The sequence below is a fragment of the Cupressus sempervirens genome, chromosome 10, assembly GCF_028749045.1.
Source record: "Cupressus sempervirens isolate cs-2001-9-10 chromosome 10, ASM2874904v1, whole genome shotgun sequence".
Lineage (NCBI taxonomy): Eukaryota > Viridiplantae > Streptophyta > Pinopsida > Cupressales > Cupressaceae > Cupressus > Cupressus sempervirens.
The window spans coordinates 94,670,664-94,692,011 of record NC_143127.1 but is presented as its reverse complement, the minus strand read 5'-3'; positions in this window follow the sequence as shown (position 1 = coordinate 94,692,011).

Genomic DNA, 21,348 nt, shown 5'->3' with positions numbered 1-21,348 from the left:
ATCAGTATGATTCTGAGGAGTCCGCTTCTGCAAATTCTACTAGATCCTTTCAAAAATATTTCCTAAATGTGATGCATCTCAATCCTCTACAGCACCTACTTACCTTCATACATTATTACCCCATGAAATTAAATCTCCATCAATAGCAGAGGTTTTAAAGACAAACAAGGTAAAGAGAGCTAAGATTTTTGCAGGAAAAGAGCTAAATATCAATAATGACCTTACTGCATCTCAGATGATAAGTCTCATTAAACTATTACAAGATAGTCAACAAGCCTTTGCATGGGACTATACTGACATGAAGGGCTTAGATCCTAGTCATTGTACACATAGAATATTTATTAACTCAAAATTTAAGCTAGTAAGACAAGCCCAAAGGAGAGTAAACCCAACATTAAAAGATATAGTCTAAGTAGAGTTACAAAAACTTCTTAGTGTTGGATTTATCTATCCTATTTCTGAAAGCCAATGGGTGTTACCTCTAGTTATTGTTCCAAAGAAGGGAGGAAAATGGAGAGTATGTGTAGACTACAGGGAGCTTAATGAAGCCACTAAAAAGGATCACTTTCCTCTACCATTTATTGATCAAGTATTGGATAACCTTGCAGGAAGGAGATACTTTTCATTTTTAGATGGTTTCAGTGGATATAATGAAATCTAGATCTCTCCTAAAGATCAAGATAAGACAACATTCACCTATCCATAGGGAACATTTTCTTACTCTATCTTACCATTTGGATTATGTAATGCACCTGCAACTTTTCAATGAGTAGTACTTAGCATATTTTCTAACATAGTTGTTGATTGTGTTGAAATCTATATGGATGATTTCACCACTTATGGTGACACATTTGAACAAGCTCATGCCAACTTGGAGAAGGTGTTAAAAAGATGTCAAGAATACAACCTTTCTCTTAATAGTGAGAAGTGTTATTTCATGATGGAAGGAGTTGTTCTTGGGCACTACCTTTCCTCTTGTAGAATTCAAGTGGACCCTATAAAGATTGTTGTAATCACTAATCTACCAACACCAACCAAGCAAACAGATGTCAAAAGCTTTCTTGGACATGCTGGTTATTATAGGAGGTTCATCAAAAACTTTAGTAAGCTTGCTGCCCCTTTATACAACTTACTCAAAAAGATAGCTGAATTTGTCTGGACAAAAGACTGTGAAGCAACATTCCAGTAGTTGAAGGGTGTTTTGACTACAATACCTATTCTTAGAGGACTTGATTGTAAGATGCCTTTTCACATTCACATTGATGCATCTGATACTGCTTTAGGAGTAGTTCTGGGACAAAAAGAAGGTATTGTTAAGCAAGTCATTTACTATATTAGTAAGAATTTGCAGGGTGTTGAATTGAATTGTACTATCACTGAAAAATAATTTCTTGTTGTTGTGTATGCACTTAATAAATTTCAGCATTATATCACGAGTTATGAGGATTTTTTCTACACTGATCACTCTGCTATCAAATATTTAATGAACAAACCTACTATTTTCAATAGATTAGCATGTTGGCTACTCCTCATGCAGGAGTTTAATGTGAAGATAATAGATAAACCAGGCCGAGCCAATGTAGTAGCAGATTTTCTGTCACAACTTCAAGTACCTGATGATCTTGTATCCATAGATGATAGCTTCCCTAATGAGCATCTATTTTCAATAAAAATTTATTACTCATGGTTCACAGATATAGAAAATTACCTTGCTATAGGAAGAGCACCACCACACTTTTCACCCAAGTAGCGCTATCTCTTAGTGGAAAAGAGTTTCAATTTCTCATGGATAGTTGGGTTGATGTTCTACACTAGACCAGATCAAGTAACTCATCAATGTGTGAGGGAAGATGAAACCTATGACATCCTACAAGCATGTCATGATGAACCATGTGGGGGTTATTTTGCAATAAAGAGAACAACCTACAAGATTTTAACAATTGGATACTACTAGCCTACTCTCCACAAAGATTCAGCAAAGTATACAAGGTGATGTGATCGATGCCAACACATGGGAAGGCCCACTAAATCTAATGAAATGCCTCTACAACCACAGGTGGTGGTCACACCTTTTGACAAGTGGGGTATTGACTTTGTCGGTCCAATAGAACCCTCTTCTCATGGTGAATCATACATCTTAGTATGTACTGATTATGCAACTAAATGGGTTGAAGCACAAGCTATGACACATGCCAAAGATCACAAAGTAGCAAATTTTCTATATGAATGTATATTCACCAAATTTGGAGTACCTAGAGACATTGTCACAAATCAAGGAGCTCAATTCACATCTAACCAGATTGTAGAACTCATGAAGAAGTACATGATCCATCATGGTACATCTTTCGCATACCATCCTCAATCTAATGGTTAGGAAAAAATCATAAATAGAGAGATAGAAGCAATCATCACCAAGACAGTTGCTTTTCACAAACAAGACTGGGTTACTTGGCTTCCTGAAGCAATTTGGGCTTATAGGACTACATGGAAGAGCACCATGAGATTTACCTTATTTGAATTACTTTATGGTAAATTCATGTTTCATTTGGCACCAAAGTTAATACATCTCTTGTAATATTCAATGTCGTCCATTGTTTCAATAGTTGATGAAGTCTAAAATCTAGGAATTTTGTTCCTAGTTTTTATTTAAATAATTGGAAGTCTATGCTCTAGAAGGAGGATTTTAGTTAGTAGTTTTTAGTAGAAGGAATAATTTTTTTGAGTTTGAGTATTGAATGTAATCTTGTTGTTTATCAATATGTATGTTTACTATTGTTATGAATAAAAAGATCATTTTAGGTTTCCATCTTTGAGTAGTTCTACTTCACTTCTTTGTGGGGGCCCACATAGGAAGTGAACTAATTTATTAGCATAGGAATTACCTTCAGTTCATAAAACTAGCATAGACTCTATTTTTCCTACAACCATTGATAGCAGAATTAGTGGACTATTCCTGCAGCATAGGCAATTGAAGTAATTCTTAGTTGTATTGTCATGCATTGCTAAAATATATTTGATTCTCAACTTTAGCGTAGATTTTCTGTAGCATAATCATTTGAAATTTCGTAGAATAATTCTTAAGTTGAGAGAAGTTTGAAGCATATACTTTGCAGACACCATTTCAAGTTTATATCCTTGGTTGATAAATTAAATGAGTCCAAATGTTTTGGGTCAGAAACATTCGGCATGTCCAATCTTGGATTAAGCAGTCCATTGCTATAGTATTTTGATCATTTTCTTTGGCCAAGCAAGGATAAAGTGTAACAAGAAGAATATTAAAAAAATGGATATGTGAGCAAAGGCAAAAATGGCAGAGCAAGAAAGTGCGGAAGATAAGCTACAAAGAAACATCTGATCAACATGGATCCATAGGTCAAGCCAGAAAAGATATTTGAATCAACAAAGGAAGTTGCTTCATAGATCAGGTCAAACTATTGTTTCTTTCTAATCATTCTAACAGTAAATAAATCTCTTAATAGAGTTGACTTAACAGTCATTTGTAAATCCTCTAACAAGGTGACATTTTATGATTGAAGTGTTTGAAAACCTCTAAATAGGCCACTCCTAATAGGGTGATCTAAATCCTATAACATGCTTACTTCATGATGCAATTGGTTATGTTGATTTGTTGGTTGTTACTAAGACTTGTGAGAGTCTTTCTTGGCTCCTTCCAGGTTAACAGGGTATCAATGGCTTTCAGTTTGTAGAGAGGAGGTTTGTGTGTGCATGATTTTGGTGGGGTTTCTTGTTTGATTAGAGATGATCTATTATGTACTACCACATTGGTTCTTTCTGATACTCATGCCAAATTTATGTGGATCTAGGTTGGAGGCACTACTCAATGTTAGAGAGATATCTTCATTGTCATATGTTGCTTTCCACCAACTTTCTCACCTTATGCCATTGATAGTATTGAGGACAGGAACCCTTAAATAGACCTATTCAAGAGCATCTCCAAGTTTGGGGCTATGGGTGACATTATTATCCTAGGATATTTTAATGCATAGACTAAAGATCTCTAGACCCCCTAATATGACCATGGGTTCAACTTGATTTGTATTAATGAGAGGGATCCTACTAGTATGGGGCTTCAGTATTTGTCTCAGGATCGCGGTGGACCTCTGACTTTCTATGGTCATCACCTTCACCATCTCTGTGAGTCCTCTGACTTTGTGATTTTGAATGGCCTCTCTTGCTTTTTGGGTTCTGAGCTTTTTATGTGTTGGCCTCATAGTGGGGGTGCAAGCGCAGTTAATTATATCCTCATTATTGCTTCTTTCCTTCCCTCCATCCAAAACTTTACTATCTCTTGTCTTCCCTTGGTTGATCATGCCCTCCTTAGCCTTTTAGCTCATGTTTCTTCCCACCCTCTACCACCCATTTCTAGTCACCCTACCAGATCTGCCCCATACCTATTTATGTTTTGAGGATAGTGATCAAGACCTCTTCATTTTTCATTTGAGAAGATTCCTTTGCCCTGCTAGCTTCACATATCATAGTCAAGTGTCCACCATGTTTCACTCACTAGCTACCATGATCTGGGAGTTAGCTCTCCTCTCTATCCCCAACCACTCCATTCCCAACACTCTCAGATCTATTCGACAAAATACTTGTCCCATGAACTAGTGGTTTGATGATTCTTATAAAACTTTCCACTACTCCTTGCACTTGGATTTCGATACTCATTCCCCAACTTTCACCAATTTATGACTCTCTTACAAATGTTTTCTTTTCCATAAGAAATGATTATTTATTTTTTCACAGGGTAGATCCCTCTATGACATGCTTATTCAGTATCCCAAGTTGTTTTGGCGCATCATGTTCCCCCAGCGTAGCCAACCTTAGTCCCCTACCACCCAACCTTCACCTCCTTGCCTCCCATGTCTCCACTTTGTATGACATCCCAGGTTACCTCACCCCACTTCCCAGCCCACTCCCCCATTGTTACTTATTCTCCATCTCCAACATTTATGAGGCCATCATACTTATGAGATGTAGTAGGGCAGCTGATGAGGAGGATTTTCGGGCTGAGCTCTTCAAGCTAAGCACCACGATCTTGGGTCCTTATCTCTCTACACTTTTTAATAGAGTGGTTTGTTTTTGTTTTCCAAACTCATGGTCGTGAAATGTCATTCACCCGATCCATAAGTCTAGGCTAGTCTTTGATCCCAAAAACTATAGGACCATCATGATTGAGTGTACATTTTCCAAACTTTATGCTACAACATTGAATACTATTTTATCTAGTGAGCTTGACAGGAGGAATTGCAAAGTTAAGGGTCAAGTAGGATTTAGGGCTGATTACCAGACCATGGATCATATCTTTACACTATGAGCTATTATCGAGGAGGCTTGGCAACACTCGAAGAAAGTCTACTATTATTTTGTGGATTTTTGTAAGGCTTTTGATTCCATCCCTAGAGAAGCCCTTTTTTAGAGACTGAGAGATATTGATATTTCTGAGATCTTACTAACGCCTATCATGAGGTTATATGAGATAGTGATTGGTAGACTCAAGACCACAAAGGGCCTCTCTGACCCTATACAAAGCACCATTTGGGTGATGCAAGGCTGCCCTATCACCCACCTTGTTTGGGATCTACATTGATGAGCTCAAGGCTTTTCTTAGTGACTCCTCACTTCTGGGTGATGGTTTTCATCTACACCAGATATTGATCTCCATCCTTCTCTTTGTTAATGATGCGGTTCTTCTTGCCTCTTCTCTTGAGGATCTTTAGAAGCTTTTGGATAGACTTGCATCTTTTTGTGACATGAGACAGCTGGTCGTAAACCTTAAGAAGACTCATGTTATGGTCTTCAATCATTTGAAGACCTCACATCTTCATTTTCACTTCCAAGGTTAGGAAGTTGAGATTACATCATCTTACACATACATTGGGGTTAAGTATTCTAGATCTTGTTTCAACTTGAGATCGACTATTTAGCCTCGGATCACTAAAGCGTTGGGTTCCCTAGCCATGCTCAAGAGATAGTACTTTAGACACCACTTTTAGGACACATCATCTAAGCTATCCCTCTTGGATTCCTTAGTAAGACCCACAGTGCTCTATGGTTTAGTGATTTGGGGTCCTTCCCTTTTAGACTCAAATTGGGCCATGATCGAGTGTACCCAGACTCTGCTCCTCCATTGGATTATCAAATGTCATAGATCTACCCCCATAGTATTATTTTGGCTGAGTTTGGAGCTCATCCATTTAGGCTTGCAGCCATTTTTGACCTGATCTAGTTTCTCTATTGCCTTCATGGCTTTCCAAACTTGGTTGAAGGCCAACATGAATACCCTTAGCCTACTACTCCTTAGTTGCTATTGCAAACTCCGATGTAGCCACTAGAGCCCATTGTTGGTATGCTTAGGCTACTATCTTACTGAGTTCAGTTGGGATTGACATTGATTGCCTCCCTCCCTACTAGTTCTCATTGGACACTACTTCTCATCTACTTCCCTCTTGGTAGGAGTTGAACAGTCATGTCAAACTTGACATTTATAGGCAGTATATCATACAGACCTAGGTGGATCCTCCAGGGGGACTATGTCCAAGGATGGCTTTCTACACCGAGCACTTTTTAAATATTCAAGATGGGATTATTGTATGCCCTAAGTACTTACATAGATGATGACCATATTGCTAGAGAGGGTTGGGTGTGTAGACTTTATAGCTTACCAAAGTTAGAATTAGAGATCCATTTCCTTTTCAGATACCCCATATACTATGAGATTAGAGGGAGATTTTATTATTTGTTTAGAGATTGTAGATCCCTCTCAAATTTTTTCAAGTACATATATCAATGTTACATCATGCTCTATCTTTGTGAGTCCTTATAGCTTCGTGACCATACTTTACAACTATCATTTCCAAGGAGTCAGACCCAGGCACAATTTATTACAACTGTCTTCTCACCCTTATCTTCGGCTCAGGGTGTGAAACAATCATATAGTTTCAATAACACAGGCCATTCTAGATCTGTGAGACCTCGCAGGGGATCTCTTCGCTAGTGACACTCCTCACATAGCACTCAGCTTCATCACAGGATCTCTAGTAGCCATACTAATCTATCATTGTTGGACTTTTTCCCTATGAGGAAGGATACTTAATTTTTTCCATGATGTCTTTTGCATTCTTCTTCATTAGTTATACTTGTTCTTTTTTTTTTTTGGGACACCATTTGGTGCTCCATTTCTTTGCTTTCTTCTTAGTGTACGCTTCCAGTCCCATAGACCCACATTGTGGTCTTTTGTTGGACATTAATATGATTATCTTATCTTATCTTATCTCATCTAACAAGGTCATACTTAACAATATGTTTTGTAACCTTTAACAGGGTTGGCTCTAAACAAGGGTCACTTTAGAATTCTAGAGTGAAAATTATTGTGACTAGTTGCAAGGTGGTTTTCCCCAAATTAGGTTTCCACATTAAATCCTAGTGTCATTTGTGTTCATGATTACTTTCTTATGCTTTATGTTTCTATAATTAAGTTACTAAAGACTAAATCAGATTAATAATCTTAAGATTTCTTCATTAACTAAGCATCAGTAATATTTTAGTTTTAACCAAGCCATCCAGTATTGCATGATCAGTGAAAGTTTATTTTGACATCTAAGGGACATGGATTTATTTTGTTGGTAACTGATTCACACCTCCCCTCTTAGTTACTCTCTTACATTTCCAATAATTGTTATCAAAGTATTTGGTGCTTGTAGGAAGCTAAAGCTTAGGGAAATTCATATCTTCTCATGCTATGGGAGATAGTAAATCATAAGATCTCAAGGGCAATTCAATAGCATTACAAAGCTATGGAGTAGTGTTAGGTTGTGAGATCGTGAAGATGAAAATTGATGCTTCCAAGGCTAGGATAAAGAAAGGATAACCATTGTCATGTGGTCATAGGTCAATGATAGTAGCTAAATGTAACCTCTAATAATACAAAGTCAGTTTAGTGACTGTGATCTTGAGGTCATAAGGAACTAAAAGTGGAGACACAATGTTATGCCAAAGTTGTGCTCGTAACATTGTAAGTGTTTGAAAGGTAACTACTAAAGTTACGAATTGGTTTAGTAGACCATGATTTTAAGATCTTGAGGCAAAGGAAAACAAGATAAGATGCTACAAAGGAATTTATTAACTACTCACCATAACTTGGCGGCTCTTGAAGGTTTTCACTATTTTCGATGTTCTGATCTTAAGATACACTATTTCTCATGAGATCATGAGAGATTTAAGGGTAAGTTATGAAGACACGATAAATGGTATATCATAGGATCGTGAAATCCATTTTTAAGGCTTATGATAATGTGATAAAGGGTTTGATTTTAAAGGATTATAAGATTGTAAAACCAAAGTTCCCCACTTAAGATGATATGAATAGCCTCTTTTACAAAGTGTATTATAAGATCCTAAACCCTAGTTTGACATGAAAAAGTGAACTTTAATTTTTTGAGTTGGAATTTCATAGAACATCCACAACCAATGAAATTTGAGTAAAGTACAAAAGTTCCTAAGCTGGATAATTATGTGGACACTCCATTTGAGATGATAGACAACACTAAATTTAAAGCTCAAGCATGCATAATATCAATGCATAGAGAAGGTTAATGAAATTATGCACAACATAAAACATTCCATAATCCAGTAATCTATTATGATTTGTAGAGAGAAGAGATTTTAGAGCAGTTGCACAATTTTCAATGTGAGAAGATTAGTGTTTTTAGAGCTAGTTGCAGAAGTTTTTCATCTTTTTTGTTTACTCTCAAGATGTCTAACAACAAAGTAGAAGAGAAACAAGCTTCATACATGGAAGTTGTAGTAACTTAAACTTCCAAGGGAGGGAAAACAATAAAGAGGAAACCTAATAGGTTTGTTGAAGAATGGATCAAGTTGTTCTCAAAATCCTCTAATGTCATCAGTGAAAATGAGCATGATTTAAGAGACCCTTATAGATTTTGTAGAGATGCTACATGCCTTGGAGTCACTAGTTATGAACTATTTAGGTACTTCTATTGCAATCAAGCAGACAAGATCCCTATTTGTAATCTCTGGAAGAAGAAGTTGGCGAAACTTATTTTTCCAAAAGTATTTGTAGATATAGTTTTTGGTAAAGACCCTAATCAAATAGTACAACTTGGCCACTAAATCATTCCATAGGAGGGATGGAATCATTCTATGCACACTAGATTTTCCCTCTTTTATTGAAGCATTTGGATTGGATGGTGCTATGAGAAAACTAGTAGACCTAGTTGACCTACAACAGAAATTTGAAACAAACACCAAATCCTACATAGGGAAGTCTATGCTACAACATATCCCCATAGACCTCAAACAAGTGGGTGATTACCCTCACAAGGTGGACAATAAGATACCTTTGGACAAGTTAAAGAATTATTTCATGAAAAAAATATATGGCGTCCACAAGGTAGTTGGCATAGATGAAACTAACATGGTGTATGGAGCCCAATTTATCATTGCCACAGATGTGCAAGACTCCTACCATGGTGGAGAATATGACTATGTTGAGTATATTCTAGAGAAGATGAAGGAGAATATTGGGCTGGCATAGAGTGGAGAAATTGGAAACTTCAAATTCCATCATTGGTCATTGTTGATGCACCTAATCTTGCATAAGAATGTGTGCTATATAAGCCCAGATTTCATTGATCACACATTTTATGCCAATGAAGAGCTGCCAGTTCAACTGTGGACATGGGTATGGGATAGTTCCTATCATTACTCTAATTTTGTTTCATTTTTCAATAATTTTAGTATAGTTATAATGAAAATGTTAGACCCAGGCTATTTCAGGTCACTTGAGATTTTGAGGAGTCTTTTGAGACCAACCCTATTCCCTGAGAATAAAAGGTTAGATTACAATTGGGGAGACATTTTATTATTTCCTACCTTTTCCCTTATGAGAGTTTATGGTTGTCCACAACCACCCCATATATTGTCAAAATTCATTCCCCCTAGATTGGCCATTATTGAATTCATGTGGTAGTTATTCATGGTAAACAGAGAGTACTTAGGACCTAAGGTGCATAGAGGCACATTCTTGTGTAGGTGTTTTAGGGTAGGGGACTTTTCAATTGGAAAAGAATCCCTAGATCAAATTCATTCTTTCCTCCACCATTATAATCTATCAACTAGCCCATATAGGATGTATGACCCTAATAACTAGATGAGGAACACCCTCAAGGAAATTAGAAACTATGTACTACAAAGTACCAAATAATTGCCCCATGAAGACCTCATTCCAAACACTATTGTTGAGGGGAGGTAGCTAATGAATTGTCCAAATTTGATGATGTGTTGAGGGTAGAAAGGGAATTGAAGAGAATAGATACAAACTTACAAGGTTTTTGCATGTATGTCCCTTACCCATAGTGGATAAGGAAGATGGTGGTCAACCAAGCTGAAATTATGGTATGCATGCCATCACAACCACTTGGAAAGGAAGAGAGGTTGGACCCTAATAGCCCTGAGCCTTATGTAACTTTAGAAATGGAAGAAAATGAGCCTATTGAGGCATCATAGGTCACCAAGGTTAATAAAAAGTGGAAGGTAGTGTACATGCCAAAGAAATTAAAGCAAAGGAGACTACAAATCTTGCCTAGTAAGAGTCAGTACTTTGTTGACTTAAGAAAAAGTTATACACAAGACAGAGTCACTACAGTAGAAAACACATTGATTGACATGGAACTAGCAGTAGCAAGGTTGGATGACTGGATCATCCAAGCCAAAAAATTCATAGAAGATGATGAATTCATCAAATTTGTTGAATTCAAGAGTTTCTTGTATAAGATCAAACGAAGTGAGCTAGTGTTGATAATGAAACTAGGGGAGACAAATGAAAAGAAGCGGGAATTAGTTGAGAAATTGCATGTTTATGATCTTGAAAGTGAAGTAATGACTCTCGAGGAGGCAAGGGATCTAGTGTAGAGGAGTGGAATGCTACCAATGCTTAGTTGGGATTTGGAACAAGAATTTATGCTTGACCAAATCAAAAGACAAGAGAGTGTCATCTCATATGAGGCATATGGTGTTAGTGGACTACAAAGAGGATAAGGTTTTAACATTGACACTTAAGCCTTAGCAGTATGGAGCATGGTTCCTGCATCAAATAAGCCCAAGTTGATGGATGTGAAAAGCACAAAATAGGTTAATATGACTGTGTGGACCTTATAGGGTACCTCTCAGACAAATATCTCGAAGGTCATGAAACACTTCTCATTTATGAATGAGGGCAAGGAAGAGGAGATAGAAACAAGGTTAGCCAAAGCCTTCCATGACTACATTGATGTTAGGAATCTCTATGAGGATGAGCTTAGGAAGAGCCATGTTTACAAGGAGAAAATAAAATAGCTTGAGGCTAAGGTTCAAGGGTTTGAAGCTGAAGATGCATCTCTCAGAGAGAAACTCTCAAATGTAGAGAAAATGTTCACTGTAGAACAGAGCAAGGAATAGGATATTTAAGAACAACCAGCTAAGGTCATCGCAGAGACAACTACACAGACAGATGAGTTAGAGGCAGAGGATACATAGCCTAGAAGAATAAGCTTTGATGCTTCACCAATACAACAAGGCGATGAGGTTAGGACAACTTTCTGTAGATGTATGATAGGCTACAGAGTTGAAAATCTAAAGAATATATCTCAATAGACCCATACATTATATGTTTCTTTACAAGATGCTAAGAAGGTTTGCAATGAAGCACTTGCATGGCTATCACCCACATTTCAATCTTTGGAGGCCATACATTCAATTCTTAGAGAGGCTTATTATGTTGATGGCTAAAAAACCAGATTTGCCTGATAAGATTATTATAGTAAAGGAGGGCCTAGAGATGGTAAAGGAATTAATTGGGTTCTTTACTAAAAAAATGCAAATAATACAACAAAAAATGAAATTTTTATCTCATGGATTTGAGCCCTAAATTCCATCCATTTTAGATGCAAGCAACAAATTGAGAGATTGGCAGAAGTGGTCTGATTCCTTCAATGTAGTATTAACTCAGGAAACCACAACAACAATTTTTCAAGATAATAGTGATGTCCCATTCAACAATTTAATTGACTCCTTATTCAAAGTTGAAGTAAATTTAAATAAGTTTTCAGTGGAGTCAAAAGCTATAACAAATGTTAGGTGGATTAAAGCCACAAAGGACGTAGAAGAAGTTAAATCAACTGAGTGGTCCACCAAAAGAGAGATCTATGTTTGGGAAGTGGTGGGAGAGATTAAAGCTCTACCAGTGAGAGGGAGCTAAAGATTTACTTTTTGAAGACATTAGAAGACAAAGGGATTAAAGTTAAAGCTCTAGCAATAAATAGTCACCTGTTGACTTTACAACTACTTCCTATTTTTGGTTCAAGCACAGAGGAATGTCTTAATTGTAATTTTTTGTACATGTCTTGCCACATATTCTTCCATTAGGTTTTTGACATGTGTCCTCCTCCCATATGAGGCTTGTTTCAATCCTTTATAAGGATTTTCAAGACGTGGAGTAGAGATCAAAAGTCTGTAGAAATTTCAATTTTTATGTCATTTATAGTTTGTCTAGTTTAGTTAATTTTATAAATGCATTTAGTTTTGTAAACTTGAAGATACAGTGAATATGAATGATCAAGTTGTCGAGTTCTAAGTTATATTTTGAGTCTATATCAATTATTTATTCATTTTCAAAGGAAATTTTGCATATCAATGTCTCTGAGTTTTGTCTCCATTCTTATATATCTATGATCTTGGGATTGAAGTGAAAAAAGTTCTTTTAGTTTAATGCAATTTGGATGAATTGTATGTCTCTTATTGATTGATTTTAATTCAAAGAAGTTACGTAAAAGCTCTTAGTAAGTGATAAGGTTTAGGGTATATGAGAGGGATATGATAAGACTAAAATTCAAATTTAACTATTGACAAATTTAATTGCAAGTCAATTAAATAGGTCTAAAGTTGCTAGTTTTGACTAGGGTAATGTTGGTTCAGAGCTAAGATCAATCTTGTTGAGTATGGGACATAGCTATTCCTTAGGATTTTTTTCATCTTTTGCATACTAATATTGGGTTTGGAGCAACCTAATAGTCCAAAAAAAACACCAAGTTGGATAACTTTAATAATTATGCTCCTTCTTCAAATAATCTTGAATCTGCATTCAAAGAAAAACTAACCCTTGGTAGAAAAGGAGGGAACTCAAAAGGAAAAAAAGTTGACAGTGAAGAAGAAGAACAATTAGATGAAGATCTTGAAGTCATTAAAGTTCTTCTAGCAAAAAGAGAAACAAAAGGAAAAGGAAAGCTCAGACGTCAAATTCCATTGATTTGTTTCTCATGTGAAGACATTGGTCATATTGTTGCAAGGTGTCCAAACAAGGAAGACAAAGATGAGAAAATTTTCAACAAGTTAAAAGGTAAGATAGACTTCAAAAGCTACAAGGACTACAAAGGCAAAGGTATGCAATCATGTTACATTGTAAAAGATTTTGATAGTGATAATGATGAAGATGAAGTAGTTTATATTATTGTTATAAATGAATCTGATGATGAGGAAAATGAAAAGATGGCACGTATCTCTCATGTTAGAAAAAATGGTACATGAATCATAGATAGTGGTTTCTCTCATCATATGACTGATGATAAAATAAAATTTGAACACTTGGAACATTGTGATGGTGGAAGTGTTATATTTGGGAAAAATGAACCATGTTATGTAAAGGGAAAATGAATCATAACATTAACTAATGAAATCAAATGTGAGAATGCATATTGGGTTGAAGGATTAAGACATAACCTACTCAATGTAGGACAATTTAAAAATATAGGATACAAACTTCAATTTGTGAATGGAAAAGCTAAACTATTGGATGGAAAAGGAAAACTAGTTGGAGCTAGCAATCAAAAAAGAAAAAAGAAAAAAGGAAATTTGTTTTACCTAGGTCTCACTTAAAGTTGTTTTTTGTTAGCTCGGTTAAAGGAAAGTTGGCTATGGCATAAAAGAGTCTATCATGTTAACTTTGATAACTTGATCACCATAAGCAAGAACAAAAGAGCAAGAGGCATACCTTACCTAAAGAAACTTGAGATGGTTGTGTGCAAACAATATCAAATTGGTAAAATGAGTAACATAAGTTTCAAATGTAAGTCCTACAATTATGAAGAAGTTTTGGAACTAGTTCACAAAGATCTTTGTGGGACAATTGGGGTGGAAAGCTATTGTGGAGATAAATATTTCATTCTATTTATCGATGATTATTCTAGATTGATGACTACAATGTTTTTGAAGGATACGTATGATGCTTTTCAAAAGTTGAAATGGTATTTGGCTAGAGTTGAGAAAGAAGTGAGGAAGAATTTTAAATACCTAAGATAATATAGAGGATGAGAATTCATCCCTAATGAATTCAATGAGTTTTGCAATGAAAGAGGAATCAAAAGATAGGTATCAACACCTAGAACTCTAGAGTAGAATGGAGTAGCAAAAAGAAGGAATAGATCCATCATGGAATGTGCAAGAACACTAAATGATAGAGAAGAATATTGCACCAAAGTACTAGAGAGAAGAAATCAACACAACAATTTTGATGCAGGAGCATCTTGGGTGCAAGGGCAATCTTGCATCACCCAAAAATATTTTATTTTCAATCTTTTCTATTTTAATAAGGACTAGTAGACAAGATAGTTACTATTTATGGGAACTTACTATTTTTAGTAAGTTTTTCATATGAGCTTAGAATATTCTCATTTTCTATATGAAGGTTCATTTTAGAGTTGTAAGCCTACCATAAAAAAATCTCATTGGTCAAGCATTAATATCAGAGAAGTTATTGCAAAATTTTGGTGGAAATTTTTTTAGAAAAATCTTCAAGCTCATTGCTGGAGGCCTTAGAGTGCTTTGATGAGGTCTAAAATCTCAATGGAAGGGCACTAGCACCATTCTAAGCCTATAGATCTAGAGTTGGCATTTCTGAAAAGTGCTTATAATAGCCAATCGAAGCAATGGTTTGTGAGTTATGGCCTTCAGAAGTTGGGCTACCACAATTTCTAAAATAATTTTTCAAAGATGTATTTGGCCGACTCTATGTGTATTGTTAGGGAATGTTGGCCCTAGGTATTAAGTTTGAGCATCTAGAACCTTCCTGGGTGGCATAAAACTGCCTATTTATGAAAGCCCTGAACATTGTCGAGGATAGCTCTGGGTGATAGTTCATGGCTTTTCTTGCAAGTTATTGTACTTATGAATTTTGTAATTCCACATTTGTGGTGCAAATAAGAATTCCATATTTTTTCTCACATTTTTTTTTTTTTTATGTGTTTCTATTATGAGTTTATGGTATTAAGGGGAGCTTCCTGCATCATGTTCATACATTGAACCAAGTTTAATTGAACAAACAAAATACTTTATGAATTATGGTATGGTTACAAACCCAATGTTTGTTATTGTAGAGTATTTGGAAGCAAAAGTTATATTTTAAAAGATGCAAGGAAAGGAAACATTGAGAGAAAAGGTGATGAAGGAATATTTCTAGCATACTTGAATAGAAGCAAGCATACAAATGTTTGAATCTTACTACTCACAAAGCCATAGAAAGTGCCCATGAAAAGATTAATGAGCTTGTAGAAAGAAGTGAAGATCAGTGTAATGCCCTGCTTGGGAACCCAAGAGAAATAAACCTAACATATTACAATGTTTAATAAACTAATTTTTTTCAAAGTTTAAACAACATCAAAGTAACAATGCGGAAGCAATATACAAATACACAACATTTACACAAATGCAATTACAACACAAATTTAATTCCTAAAGGGTTCTTTCGCATTGAGTCATGTTTAAGAAAGTTTTATTAATTAGTCAAGTCTCAAATACAATGTTCATGATCATAAGGAAACACCATATACATCATCTCATAAGAAAACGAGTAAAAGCTACTGATACAATGAAATACATCTAATGAATAACATCCACTACACATGTTGTAGGGTATCCAAGAATAGATACAATTACATCATAATACAAGATACATGATAGCATACATACATCAATTGAATAGAAGTATCCAAGGTAGGAATAAGAATGATAAAGGTACAATTGCTATAATGAACATCCAACATTTGTAAGTCTGAGGGGGACCCAAATGGTAAGAAGATACTACCTCCCGATTGTGTGGTTGCCTAGTTAGGCTGCCACTCCCACCATGTAGGGAAGATAATGAATGATCCACATAGGAATAATCAATCATTGAAAGTTTCTAGGTAATTAATTTCTAATAGCCAAAACTACCTCAAAGGTAACACATACTACTCAAGAAGATAAGATAATCCAAAAGAAAGAACACTCAATCCAATACCAACACCACATAACAAAACATCATGCTGATACCAAGTATACATCAAATCACCAAAATCATGAGATAACGTCAATGAAAGATATCCATCACAAGTCAAGAACCACATGTCAAAAGTATATCATCCATGAATCACTAATGCCATCAATGAAAGTAAATAACCACATTAAATAAATCCAACAATAAGTACACCAACAACAAGTACATCACCAATAAATACACCACCAGAGGCAAATACAAAATCTACATAGGAGACTCAAGCTACGTTCTAGGGAGTGTCATCACATGGTCAAACTACTTGAGTTACCTTGGACTGGTCTCTCATTAGACCCTGAACCCTCAAGCATTGAGTTACCTGGGACTTGTCACTTTGGAACCTAGACCCTCAATGTGACACATGCGGAACTAGAATACCCTCTCATGAAGACAAAGAAACCCAATCATACCTCTCACTAGGTATCATCTCATTCTCACCCTTAGCATATACAAGTGCTTAAGGCATGGGCGAGGCAAACATCTCTAACTTATATTTTTAGTGTATCTCAAGGAAAGGGCTAGGTAAGATATTTTAATTATTATGTTATCACTTGTTATACAACTTACAATAGGTTACCCTGGTACTGACCACTTCAGGTCCCAGACTCCTATTGCAAGCCACTTCCAAAGACATGTACCTAGACAACACCCTTTAAGCACATAAACCATAGTTGTGTCCCATACCACAACACCCATAATGATTGAACTAGGTTCCTTAACATGCAACTCAAAAATGAAATTGGTTGTCAAAACCCAAGTTCTCATAAATGCTCAAATAAATCTCAATTTGAATCATAAAATACATCATGATACATAGTCAAATAATCACCATAAAAAAAATGCATAGACGCCTCTGGTGCACATCCTAATTTGGTTAACTAACACTCCACATAAAGCCATCACGAAACAAAACCCACAAAACTTAAAATAAAACACACAAGAAAATGAAGATTGCCAATCATTTGATTTAAATTCATTTGTTTCCAAAGGTTCAATTTGCCTATATGAACATGTTTAATAATGAAGCTTTAAATATTTTTAAAAGAAAATATCTCCATAATAACATTTTTCAAAATAAATCATGTCTATATAAAATGATATATATCAACAATAAAATAATTAAATATTTATAATTTTAAATCTAATAATGTTGAAATCTTTAATATATAATAAATTTAAATTTAAATCTTTATTAAAATTGATTATAAATTGTATATTAAATTATATTAAAATAGTAATAGTTACCCTACACACACAGATATATATATATATATATAATGTACAATTTATTAATCTTTTAATAAAGAAAATTAAAAATTAAAACAAATAAAAAATATAATTTTCCTAAAAATTGACACAAATTAAATTTCATAAATAAAATTAAAGACAATAAAACATTTATTCTAATTCATTACAATACATGAGCACCACTAATAAGTGGCTACAAAATAGCGAGGAGATAAGTAATAAAATAATTGTTTTAAAAATTGTAACCATGTTCTTATCCACTAAAATGGTGCTAACTCTTCTCCTACAATTTAGCCAATGAAGTAGGAGCTCATTGAAAAAACATTTAAATCCTACCATGCAACTTACTTTCTTGTAAAAGCAATAAACTAGCACTTGCACCCAAAAAAGGTGCAAAGGATACATTGATATGTGTTTTATTTTAAAGCATAAATATAGATTTACATAACAAAAAAATGTCAATCTCCAAAAATGTATCAGTTGATACATAAGTCATTCTTGTTCATTGTAGCATCTATTTTGAAAGAGCTAAAGTTATAGTAGTGTCTTATTGTGTTTATTGTATGTCCTCCTAAAAAACATAGCATGAGAATAAATAAAAAATTGTTGTATTCTTAACACTTAAATCCTCTCTTATTTCATCTTTTTCATCAGTAGGTTTGAAGCTAAAGAAAATTAAATGATATCATTAATTAGCAACAAAAAAAATTGATGAATTGAAGAAAGGGAATAATTTAGTTTGTAGTACTTTGTACAATAAATTATTATTTTTGTAGTGTGATGACTTTGGTCATAAGGGTGGTGAAGATTAATCTTTTAATTTCAATTTAGAAACATAATAACCATCATTTTTAGCAAAGTATTTATGTTTTCTTCTATTAGGGTTCTAATTTAATGGGTTGTAGACATATGTACAAAGAAAAGTTAGAAGCTTAATCTATAAAACTTGTTAGACTTTTTAGTACAACTAGACATGACATCAAAATTTCAAGTTCAGATTCTAGACATTGATATGATGCTAAAATTTGTTATTCAATGCAACACATTGAAATTTAAGTGTAACAATAATAAAATTTAGAAATTCAAATTTTGATTTCATTGTCCAATGGTTTCATTACAAACAAAGGTCCAAATAATACAAAATAAAATGATCCTATTACCAACATAAGTTTCTTACAATTGTATATTCTAATTCTATACTTGTATGTTGTCATTCAATAATTGCCACTCAATAGTTTAACTAATTCATTTTATAAATTATAGTTTGAAGTGACCAAAGAAGCAAACAACTATTGCAAATGTGGTAACATTTGAATCTATAATAATAAGAGAATTTTGTAAGTTTGGGAAAAATAAGAGAAAGAAATTAATATTTGTAAGCCTCCCATATTAACAAAATACATTTTAAAATAATATGAAAATAAATTTTTTTTAAAGGATTTAAAGTTTGATTACTCCATCTCTCTCCATTATAAGAACTCAAGTCATATATAGCTATTATGACATAAGAAATATAGTGAGATTAGGTGGACAATTGTAAAAAAATTGTATCAGCTAATATATGAATTTAAAAATTATTTTATTCAGATATTAAAATTATTAATATTAAATTGATACTAACAAATTGAGTAAGAATGTATTAACATTATTTCAGGTGCGTATTTAAGATTTTCTTTTCTAGAAATATTTAACTATCTTATTTTCTCATTTCATATTAATTTTATGTATGAAATACTTCATCTTTATAAAAAAATTAAGAAAATACATATGATTTTTGTCTAAATGCAAGAAGGTAAAAGTTTTAGTTTAATATGGGATTCAAAATGAAAAATACTTAATTCTAATGGGTAATTTCCACACTGATTAGCCGAATTGAGAAAGATATAATTAACCAAAATTTAATTTAATTTAATTATTATTTTAAATACAATTATATATTAATATATCACAATTATATGTATACATAATAAAATTATAAATTATAATTAAAAACTTTAATATATGATTCTAATTTTACTTTCAAAACAATAATAAATTCACATAAGATCTGATGCAGAGCCGCACCTTGGAAAGCTCAGGAGGAGAACTCACTCAATTGAGTTACATCAAGGGGCCTCTACAACAGCAAGGATCGAACTCGAACCAAACTAAATGCAAATCTTCACATTCACACCAAGATCTTTAACCCAGAATGTCCTTCCAAATTAAATTGTTAAGGCTGAGACTCAAAGAAAATGTATTCCATCTCCGTGTCGCCTACACTTTAATGTGGTCAGACTCGGCAAAGGTTTGCATGAAGAATAAAATGGAGTGATAGAACATGCAGAAGATCCATCAGAAAATAGACTGTAAAAGAATGTTATAACATCTCATACTAATCCTCCTGCAACATTATTCGAAAATCTGCACCTTTCTGCTTTCGCACGGACTCACCACAATCTTTCCTCACCTTTCATATTCCTGTCTTAGAAAATCGGGTGCAACTGAATCATAAATGCCATGCTTGAAACAACAATCTCAAAACCGTATATCTCTACTGAAAAACATCAAAAATACCATAGAAAATCGAAACTTTGCATAATGGAAATCATTTCATATTTGCCAGATGGAAACCGAAAAATCTCAGCGGTTTTTGGAGAGTTTTGAGAAAAAAAAATGACAACTTCAATGAGACTTGCACAAGAAAACCAAAACGCATTTCATACTAAAAACTAAACCATGCACCAGGAAAATCAGAAGAAACGTTCTATTCTCTCCAAAATTTGATTCTTCCAAAGCTGAAGAGACACACGAAAAAATTGCAACTTTTCTATTTTACTCAAACTCGAATGAATCTCTTACATAGCCGAATGGCTTATTTAAAACTGACTCTCCTTTTCTAATAAAAGGATGAGAAACATTTTTTCGTCTTCTACCCCAAGAAAAAGATAAGAATCCGAAAACTGCCTACTACCTATTATTGGAATCTGACAATCATGCAGTAGGCTACATGTTTTTTTCCGTCTTCTATCCAAGAAAAGGATAAGAATCCGAAACTGCCTACTACCTATTATTGGAATCAGACAATCATTAAAACTATTCTAATTTAAAGAATCTACACCCGATCCTAGGTGGCTATATCTGGAGAGCTCATCAAACTGCTACTCTAGATATGCCACCACATGTAGGACGTTTATTGAAAACATTAAATTTAAAATACACAAAACATAAACATTTCTTATTCTATTTTCCGTTCTGCTACTGTAGCAAGATCTAGAGAAATGATCACTATGAAGCAATATCCAAATAAAATAACTACCTACAAAAGAAAGACACACTCTACATATTGACACAAAAGAAGCCCAAAACACTACATCTATATCAGTGTTTCAAGTACCAAGAATGAGATGGCTTTCATTTATGATTCATATGCTTCTACTCCTTGACACTTTCAAAACTTATCTAAATGTGGCATGTTATAGGGCAGGGAAATAAGGACGTGTGGGGTTTGTGGAGCCTTTCACTAATATTTTTCATATCCTCATAAAACCTTTGGTTGGATCTCTCTAGGTGTCAAACAGAGCAATGTGTGGTTTGATATTAGGTTGGTTTGCGTAAAGATGAGCTCTTATCTGGTTAAATGTGCACCAAAGTATTTCAAAATCACTTTCCCCCCCAGAAGTGTTTCTTCATATCTTGAAGAACGAATGAGTCAGAAAAGACTTCTAGAGCTCTAAGAAGAG